Below are 9,747 nucleotides of genomic sequence, written 5' to 3'. Positions count from 1 at the left end.
GTACATCCCCAGGTTTTAATTACAGGGATTTCCTCACCTGCCCCTTTCAGCACATCCCAAGCTTTTAATTACAGGGTTTTCCTAATCCACCCCATTCAGTACATCCCAAATTCTTAATTAGGGGATCTATTTACTACTATTATCACATGTAAATAGGACAGGTAATATTTCCTCTTGCAAAGCATGACTGAGGGAAGAGCCAGGTTTAGGATTGAGCTTGTGCCTCCCTGTAACACAGATATTAAATGATTCATGTTCTGAATTTGCTGTGAGGAAAGGGAACATCATAACCTCCTCAAGTTCTTATTAACTGGTTCTGCTTTCTTTAAAATGTATTTTGTTAAGCAAGCAAAATATAAAAACTTCCCATAGCCTGTGATTGATGACCTTTCTCCAGGCTCTGTGAGCAGGAACAAGTGGAGGATATTGGAGCAATTAGGAAGTTTCTGCACAGGCTGTTCAGTGCTCAGAGTGGCCCAGCCAGGCATTGAGCTGCATCCCTGCCCCTGCCACCCTGACTGCTGTCACATCAGCTCTAACAGCACCCAGGAAGATTATTTTAGGCACATCAGCAAAATGCCACCATGAACTTTGAGCAGCAATTATAGGCATAAAATATATTGGCCTTGCACTGATTCCAGCTGAACTCCTCAATAGCATCTGTCCAGGCACTGCTCTCTCACCACTTGCTGCTGTGCCTCTCCTTGCAGGTAGCTGATGATAAGTTAGTGTTCCCATTTTTCCAGACAAACCCCAGACTTTTTAAAGTGTAAAAGCCAAACTAATCACAGTGACACGGAGCATTTGGGTGGAAATTCTCCCTTTGAAATGCCACTTAGTAATGCAAGTAATTCAGTGGAAAGGAAGAGATGTGGGCCAGATGGCAATGCATGGCTATTGGATAGCAATGCCTCCTGCTCTGGAATTGCTCAGGCATCTCTTTTAGGGCTACAACAACTTGGGCATTGAGTTGTTTTCTTTGCTGTTGATGGCACTGTCATGTGAAGTCTCTTTCCTGTATTTGATGCACTGAAGTTTTTATCCTGATTACAGGGCTAGTCCAAAAGTCATTGCCTTTAATACTTGGAAGCCTTAAAACAGAATCCTAGAATAGTTGACTGGGAGGGACACTTGAAGGTTATCTAGTTTAGGCTCCACTTGGAGCAGGGTCAGCCTAGATCAGGCTTCTCAAGTTAGGAATATCTCATAGGATCTCATATTGTATTCTCTAGGTAAAGAATGACCCTTTTTCTATCTTTTTTTTTGGTTTTTTTTTTTTTGAGGGCTCAAGCTGAATAAATGGTATTTTCCAGGTAACTACCCCTTTGGGTACAGTATACAACACCCCAAGCCAAAGATGTTTCGGGGTCTTTTGGAGTTTTGCCTTTTTTTTTTTAATTTGTTTGGTTCATGGGATTTTTTTTTTAAAGGAAGCGTTTTAGTGGACAATCAGGGTAAGATACTTTCAAGGGTTTCTCAAATTCTTTTGTGCTGCCTTACTCTGTAAATTGAGATTTGAAGAGAAATTCTTCAAGGGTATGGAGTGTTTAAGCCTAAAAAGGAATCAGAGTTATGTATTAAGTGTAAAAGGGTTTCCAAAAAGTCAGGTGCCATGAAGTGGATACCAGTAATGTATTTTTAAATTTGTTTGATTTTTTTCTTTCCTTCTTTTTGTTCCCTTATAACACTCTCACTTTCCTTTCAAATAACTTTATGGTTTCTCCTAAAGCAACAAATCAACTCATTATATCTGAGTGCTTTCTAAAGCAGACAAAATGACCAACCCACTTTTCATAAAGAAAAACATGGATTCCTCTTTCCTTGTGGTCTTTAAATCCTCTTTTTCTCCAGCTTGCAGTTTTTGAAAGAATGTTCTCTGGGTGCAGGTGAAAGCCTGGCAGGAAAGGCAAACAAATCCAGACTGCGGGAAGCACAGTAGAGGAAGAACTTTGCTGGCAAAGTCAGAGCAGATTGAGGAGATGATCCCAAATCTCGTTTCTCCAACCACCCAGGAAAGCCACAAGAAGGAAGAGGGATAATTTCCTTTAGAGTGCAGCAAATGCCTGTTTGAAATGGTGCTTCTTGCAGACAAGGGGCAGGGAAATGAGATGGAAAGTGAACTGTTGTTGCTGCCACGATGCACGTGACACCTGGAACCCCAATGTGGGCAACTTTCCCCTATAGTCCATCCATCCTCCTGTTCCCAACTTCCCCTTCTCATTGACACCTGTAATCCCAGTGTGGGCTCCTTTACCATGCAGTCCATCCATCCTCCTGGTCCCAACTTCCCCTTCTCATTGACACCTGTAATCCCAGTGTGGGCACCTTTTCCATGCAGTCCATCCATCCTCCTGGTCCCAACTTCCCCTTCTCATTGACACCTGTAATCCCAGTGTGGGCACCTTTGCCATGCAGTCCATCCATCCTCCTGGTCCCAACTTCCCCTTCTCATTGACACCTGTAATCCCAGTGTGGGCACCTTTTCCATGCAGTCCATCCATCCTCCTGGTCCCAACTTCCCCTTCTCATTGACACCTGTAATCCCAGTGTGGGCACCTTTGCCATGCAGTCCATCCATCCTCCTGGTCCCAACTTCCCCTTCTCCTGCTACACCTGCTCCTCCTCTTGCCTTTGGTTTCAGTAGCTCTGCCTGGGCTGAAGGTGAAACATCTTTATCCTCCAAACAGGGGAACTTGCTCTGCCCGAGTTTTTTGTGCCTGTTTCTGTGCTGAATGCATACAATATAAATCAAAGTATGTGCCATTATTAATAAATAAGGCGTTGGGTTGGCTTTGTCTGCGAGTCTTGTTGAAAGCACTGATTAGGATCCAATAACTTCTGAAAAATGCATGGTTGCCTTTGGGATATTGGAGCATGGAATAATTAGAGGGCAGGTTTGCAAAAGTGAAGCTGTAACTATAGAGAGGGACTGTTTGCAGCAATTCATTCGGTTTGAGGTTAAATCTCTTTTTTTTTTTCCCCTGATTTAGCAATTAATGTCCCACTTAAGCATTTCAGAATATAAAGTGAATTATCAAAGATTTTCTGTAGATACATTTCAGAACTGTGCTAAGGGCACTTATCAAAAATCAATGGTGATTGACTCTGCACTTTGGGTTTCTGATGCTGATCTTTAGGATTTGGGGACAGTTATGGGCTAAGCAGTCAGAATATGAATTGACTGCTATTGAAAGGGAATTTTGTGCAGCAAGGCTCAGTTCAGATGCAACACCCAATATTTGATTGGAATTGAGCCCCTCTCAGCCCTCTAGAGCTTTAATCCTTGCAGAGAAAGTGTAACTGTGCTGTAGCTGCCTACAAAGCAGGGAAGTTAGTTTTCCTGGCTATTACTAGGAAAGACTGAAGCAAATGAGCTTTTCTTTTTATGAAACCTTCAGGGCCTGCTTGAGGTTTTGTTTCCTTCCATCTGCAAGTCTGTCTCCTGCAGGATCAATAATTTGCAGCTTTGGAAGGTACAGGAGAGGGAGTCTAATATTTTATCCATATTCTCAATCACATGTATGTACTTCTCTCTATGCAAAACATACATTTCCTGGCGCCTGGATGGGCTGAAGATCAGATCAGATCAGGGTTTCCAAGGGTGCCATCAAAGCAATCTGCAGAATCTACAGAAGGAACTGCTGTGGGTCCCTCTGTATAATGTCATTGATAATCTCAGGACATCTTAATCTGTCACAATTTTGCATTTCCCTGCCTGGGAAACACATAATGCTGTTGTAGGACAAGAGAGGATTTCACCCTTAACAACAGTGATAAGAGGGAAAACAGCCCCTAAGTGTAGAATAAAAGAGTTTTCTGTCACAGCATTGAGCAGGAAGCACATTATGGTCTTGAAGTTTAACTGAAATCTTTAATTAAGGATGTCATTGGCACTATTATCTTTTGGTTTGGTAACCTCTACATTGACTTTTACAATGTGTTGCACCTTTTCCTGTAGTTTACAGGTTCTCCAACTAAAAATCTTGCAGCAACATGTACTTGTTCTTCCAATCTCATCTTATCTCCCAAGTCTGAATGTCACAATTAGCAATTCAGAACCCTTTATATCTTAGTAACCGTGCATGAAAATTAATTCAAGCAAAATGGAATTTAGAATAATAATGACATGTTTTCCAAATGTTTCCTCCATTAATCATGGTGAAGATGGTTACTATAGTACCACTGCTGGCTTTTATTGAAAATCAAGTAATTGAGTGTGGTGCAGGTTCTCCTGAGAGCGTTCCTGTTTGCTCAAAGGAAGGGAAGGATGCAGGTATGAGACAGGCAGAGAACCTTCTGTTTTCTGTGGATTGAATTCAGTGCTCAGTAACATTTCGATACAAAAGCAATAGAGCAGTGTTTGTTTTCAGGGAAAGGTTCTGAACTTTGCTATTTGTCAATGGATATTTCTAAAATTTCCGTACATACCAGTATCAAAAAGAATAAAGGATGTGTACCAAGTTTTCTGCCAAAATAAATATTAGATCCAAGACAAATAGTTCCCCCAAGTTATTAACTGTGTGGTAAATAAACCCATTGAAGTTTGCTTATTGCTGTTTACCCAAGGTATTTTGCTGACATGAGGCTGACTGTGCCACCCAGACTTCTAATTAAATGTCACTGAGGAGCCTGTGAAAAGGTTTGACTCCAAAAACACACACAGGAGTCACAGGACATTTTGGTAAATGTGGTTGTAACTCGTTTACAAATTTCCCCAACCAGGTTCCAGACCATTTTCTGTGCACTGGACTTTAAGGGTGTGGAAAGCCTTTGTAGGAGCTTTAGGCAGCAAACTCTCCCTACTGAACAGGTACTTTAGGGAAGAAAACTTTACTCATTGATTTGGTTGAGATGGAGATAATATTTAGGATGAGGGGTTGGTGGCCTAGATTCCCATCATCCAGAGGGAATCTAATTAAGCTCATCTTGATGTTTGCACTTCTCTGTGGTTGGTCTGTCCACCCCCCACTGTGTGGGAATGTGCCTTGATTCCCTTTTCCTGCTGGATGGGGGTTTGATGCACCTGCTTTGGACCCTCATTTCATTCTGTCTGTCATTTATATTGCTGCTGAGTTAAGTTCAAGTTCTTATTCCAGGTCTGCAATCAGCTCTTCCTCATAGTTGAGCTGTAAATAAGTTCCTGTCAGTAAATTAGACCCACTCTCACTGGTCAGTGTGTGTGTCAGGCATGGGAAGCTTTAGGTGCAGAAAATGGTTAATCTCTGACCTGGCACACCCTGAAACCTGGGTCAGAACAGACAGAAAGCCTTGTCCTGCCTCTGCAGCTCCTGGGAGAGCTCAGGATTGGCTGGGTTGCCTTCTGTATACCCAGGTTAAGAAAAACTTCTGCCCAAGGTTTTGGTCCAGACTCTCAAAATGCTAAAATTCATCTTTGTTAATGAGGAGCTACAAAAGTCTGTTCTCTTTCCCATTACATGCAGGATTCAATAGGGTGAGGTAGGAGAAGGCACCAGAGGCTCAAGGGGGGGCCCTTTTGGCACCAGAGACTCAGGTGGCCCTTTTGGCACCAGAGGCTCAAGGGGGGGCCCTTTTGGCCCCAGAGGCTCAAGGGGGGGCCCTTTTGGCCCCAGAGGCTCAAGGGGGGGGCCCTTTTGGCCCCAGAGGCTCAAGGGGGGGGCCCTTTTGGCCCCAGAGGCTCAAGGGGGGGGCCCTTTTGGCCCCAGAGGCTCAAGGGGGGGGGCCCTTTTGGCCCCAGAGGCTCAAGGGGGGGGCCCTCTTGGCCCCAGAGGCTCAAGGGGGGGGCCCTTTTGGCCCCAGAGGCTCAAGGGGGGGGCCCTCTTGGCCCCAGAGGCTCAAGGGGGGGGCCCTCTTGGCCCCAGAGGCTCAAGGGGGGGGCCCTCTTGGCCCCAGAGGCTCAAGGGGGGGGCCCTCTTGGCCCCAGAGGCTCAAGGGGGGGGCCCTCTTGGCCCCAGAGGCTCAAGGGGGGGGCCCTCTTGGCCCCAGAGGCTCAAGGGGGGGGGCCCTCTTGGCCCCAGAGGCTCAAGGGGGGGGCCCTCTTGGCCCCAGAGGCTCAAGGGGGGGGCCCTCTTGGCCCCAGAGGCTCAAGGGGGGGGCCCTCTTGGCCCCAGAGGCTCAAGGGGGGGGCCCTCTTGGCCCCAGAGGCTCAAGGGGGGGGGCCCTCTTGGCACTTGGCTTAATCATGAAAAACTGGTGCTAAATCACATCTCAACTCTAAGTGTTAATTACTTACTTTGTTGCACATCAGCACATTAAATGTGTAGCACAAATGTTTCCTTTTAGCCTGCTGTGTGTATGAGGGGGTTTGCCAAGTGTTTCTTGTTGTATAATGTGAGTTTTCATTTTGTAGCCATATTTTATTTAAACTTATGCACCAGGTGCCTCCAGTGGAAATGTGAGTTTTGAACTGAGCTTTTAAATTTTCCTTAACTTCAGTATATGAAGGACAGATTTTACAGAATCCAGTGGATGGATGTTTGGGGGCCGGGTGGAGCCTGCTCAGTCATGGGGAAAACACATCTCAGTGTGGCAACTTCTGAAAGCACTTTTAGGAGAATTTTGGGGGCAATCCTGCTTCAGATTGGTGTAGGAATTTCGAGCTGTCAGATCCAGACTGGGAGCATCTCATGAGACACGGATTTATGTAATGCTGAGCAGTGGCCCTGTCCAAGGTCCTGATTTGTTCCTTAGCTCTGGTCAGGATTCCCTGAGCTTGGATTTTCCTTCTGGCCACAATCAAAGCTGGATATTTTTCTTTGAAAGTGTTTTGTTTTGGGGTTTTGTTTGTTTTGGGTTTTGTTTTTATTTTTTTTTTAATCCTGGATTTCATGTCTGCTTGAAATATCTCTTAAAGCCCAGGTGACATAGAAGCAATCGTAGATAAAAGACAAAATGGATAGACTGTAAAAGAGAACAGAGAAGAAAATAATTTTCTCAGACCCCTAAATAAATTGCTCTCTAATTCACAAATAATGCAGTACATATTTAGGTTGTTATAAAGAATGATTACTGAATACACAGCTCTGAATTCGTAGTGGAGAAAAAGCATATATGGAATTATTGAGAAAAAATGAACTATAAAAACACAGAACTTGTAATATTTAACTGATTTCCTTCATAAATCACTTGCCAATAAATGCAAAACAGTGAGGCATCAGAAGCAAAATCACTTCTTGGAGGAAAATAACATTCAGAACCAGTTGTGTCCATCATAAATTCTACAGCAAATAGTGGAAATAATGTCTCTGTTATTGCATATTAAAGAACCCCTCAGAGTGTTTGCCTCTCCTGCTTCCTTCTGTTGTCAGTCAGGAACAAGAATCAACAAATCTGGAGAGGTGCAAGATAAACTGCTGGTCCAGTCTTGATGGAGCTTAACTTAATAATAAATGCTGCATTAGAATCCTTGAATATTAAGGAATATAAATGGAATGGTGAAGCTTTTCCAGAGCTAAGCTGGGGCTTTCAGAGAGTCAGTAAGTTGTACAGATCCAGGAAGACACAGGGGAAGCAGAACAGGAGTGTCCTAACACAAAATACAAGGCAAAACTTCTGTTTCATAGAGATTAATTTTCATTTAAAACTGGTTTTGGGAATTGAGCTGTTCTGAGTTTTAAATATTTGGCCATCCACAAGAATATTTTGACACCTTGAAGTTGAGTTGTTTTATAACCTTATCCCTCAGGCTTGATAGACAGACTTTGCTTATTAGTGCCTTCCCCAGAGGAACCTTTTTCCAGATCCAGAATGCCATTGGAAAGTCTCAGGAAGACAGGATGTTTCACTGGGATATGGTGAGCATGGAAAGATGAGGAATTCTCTGCTGTATTTTGATGAATCAGCTCATTTAGCAGATGATGATCTTTTTGGCTTGGTGCCATCTTTTGGGTTTGGTTGTTTTGTGCTACTCATCTCCTCAACGTTGGCTTTATTCAAAGGAGGGAAAGAGACCTGAGCTCCTGCCAACTGCCCCAGGTTGCTGCTGATTCTCTGAGTTTGCTTCTTCTCTGTGGGTGTTTGTTATCAAAGCACATTTTTCCCTATTTTTTTTCATTTCCATACCCTTGCTAGGACCTTCTGTCTGTGATGGAAGATCAGATGTTTATGTCACTGAGAGGCAGAAATTTTTGAAGCCCTTTGTGCTCAATCTTGTTACTGCTGCTCCAACAGCTTTTGTGGTGGGCAATATTACCTGGGTGGAGTACCACAGACATTTTCCAGACTCCAGGTCCCCAAGGACACACTGAGGGAGTGGGAATGATGGTGGTGGCCACTTGTGTGCTTTGTTCTTGTCAGTGCAGGGAGAGCTCAGCAGGGAGAGCTTCACGTGCACCATGGCAACAGAGGGATGGCTTGAGGAATGCAAGTCAAAGCACCTCAGAGATGTGTAGAAATGAAAGGGATTCCCTGTTTCTGAATCCAAAAGCCAAGCCTTAAATAGCTGCTGGTAGTTGTGTTTTCAGGACTCTCAATTCTTTGTGCTTTCCTGCCCATTCCATCTCTGGGGATAAAGCCAGGAAAGGAACTGTCTGTGGATGCTCAATGTGTTAACAAGTGACTTTGAAAGGCCAGAATAAAGGCAGGGTTAGGAAAAGTAGGAGCTGTATGTCCAAACCAGTGTGTTACCCAGCAAGATCCAGATGTGCAAGCACAAGTTTGGTGCAAGTACAATGGAATTAACTCTCCTTTGTTTCTGGTTGCTCCTTGTATTTCTGAAAAGTTTAGGGTTAGAAACTAACTCTAATTAGATCCTGAATGATTCATGACATAGGAAGTTCCAGGAGGGTGAAGAAAGAGTTGACATGAGTGCCTTTGGAGTTCTTAAGTCTTGATTTCTGATTTATGGGAGCACCTGAAGCCCTTGGTCAGTCTGGGTTTATATTTAGGATTAGGGGCAGTGTGGCTCACAGCCTGAAGGACTGCACCAAGAGCTAAATTGTGGAAAGTAAACTGAGACTTGGGAGCAGGAGTTTCAAATTCTTTGGTCTTATTTTTTGGTCTATAAGAGCTGATAGTGTTGGAGGCAAGAACAGCAAGGACAGTATGACGGGAATATCTTCAGTATTTGTCATATTCCAAAGAGGTTAACTGAGGCTTGGTAACTAATTACTTGTGAGTGACTTGTAGCAGGTTCTTATAATTTCATGTTCCTAATGGTGTTTCTCAGTATCTTGGAAAATCCTCTTCCCAACTGGAAAACAAATGTACTTTCTTTTGAGATGTACCAAGTGCAAATCCAACTGAAATGAATCTTTTTTCCTTGAGGCTATTGCTGAGGTTTTGAGCTTGTGTTTCTTACAAAAGGTCCTTTGGAGTTATCCAGCTTGGCTTTGTTTTTCTGAAGGAGGGAGGGCCCAGGGATGTTCCCAAATGGTTTGAGTCAGGTGTTTTCCTGTCAAAATGGTGCTTTCACAGCTTAGAAAACAACTGTGGTAACTCCTGCTTGCCAGTGAGTGGAATGAGCATTGGACTGGAATTTCTGTGAGATGTAAAGGGCTGGTTTTAACAAGAAAAGCCTGTTGAAGAATAAACAGTTTACAGTCTGTAATCGAATGAATAATATGATTCCAGTGGAAGATGGACTTTTCAGCTGCCCCTTCCACAGAAGGGAGGGAAACATTAAAAATACATTTACCACTGATAGGTTGAATTCATTTTAGTTGGCATAAATAGGACAGATGAGCTACTCAGCTGTCTGATGAGTACTATGTAATGAAATATTTATCACCTTCTCATGGTCACTGCATGAGAGGCCAATAATTTGTTTGC

The sequence above is a fragment of the Pithys albifrons genome, chromosome 18 (assembly GCF_047495875.1).
Source record: "Pithys albifrons albifrons isolate INPA30051 chromosome 18, PitAlb_v1, whole genome shotgun sequence".
NCBI classification, from domain to species: Eukaryota; Metazoa; Chordata; class Aves; order Passeriformes; family Thamnophilidae; genus Pithys; species Pithys albifrons.
Note: the sequence above shows the minus strand (reverse complement) of the source record.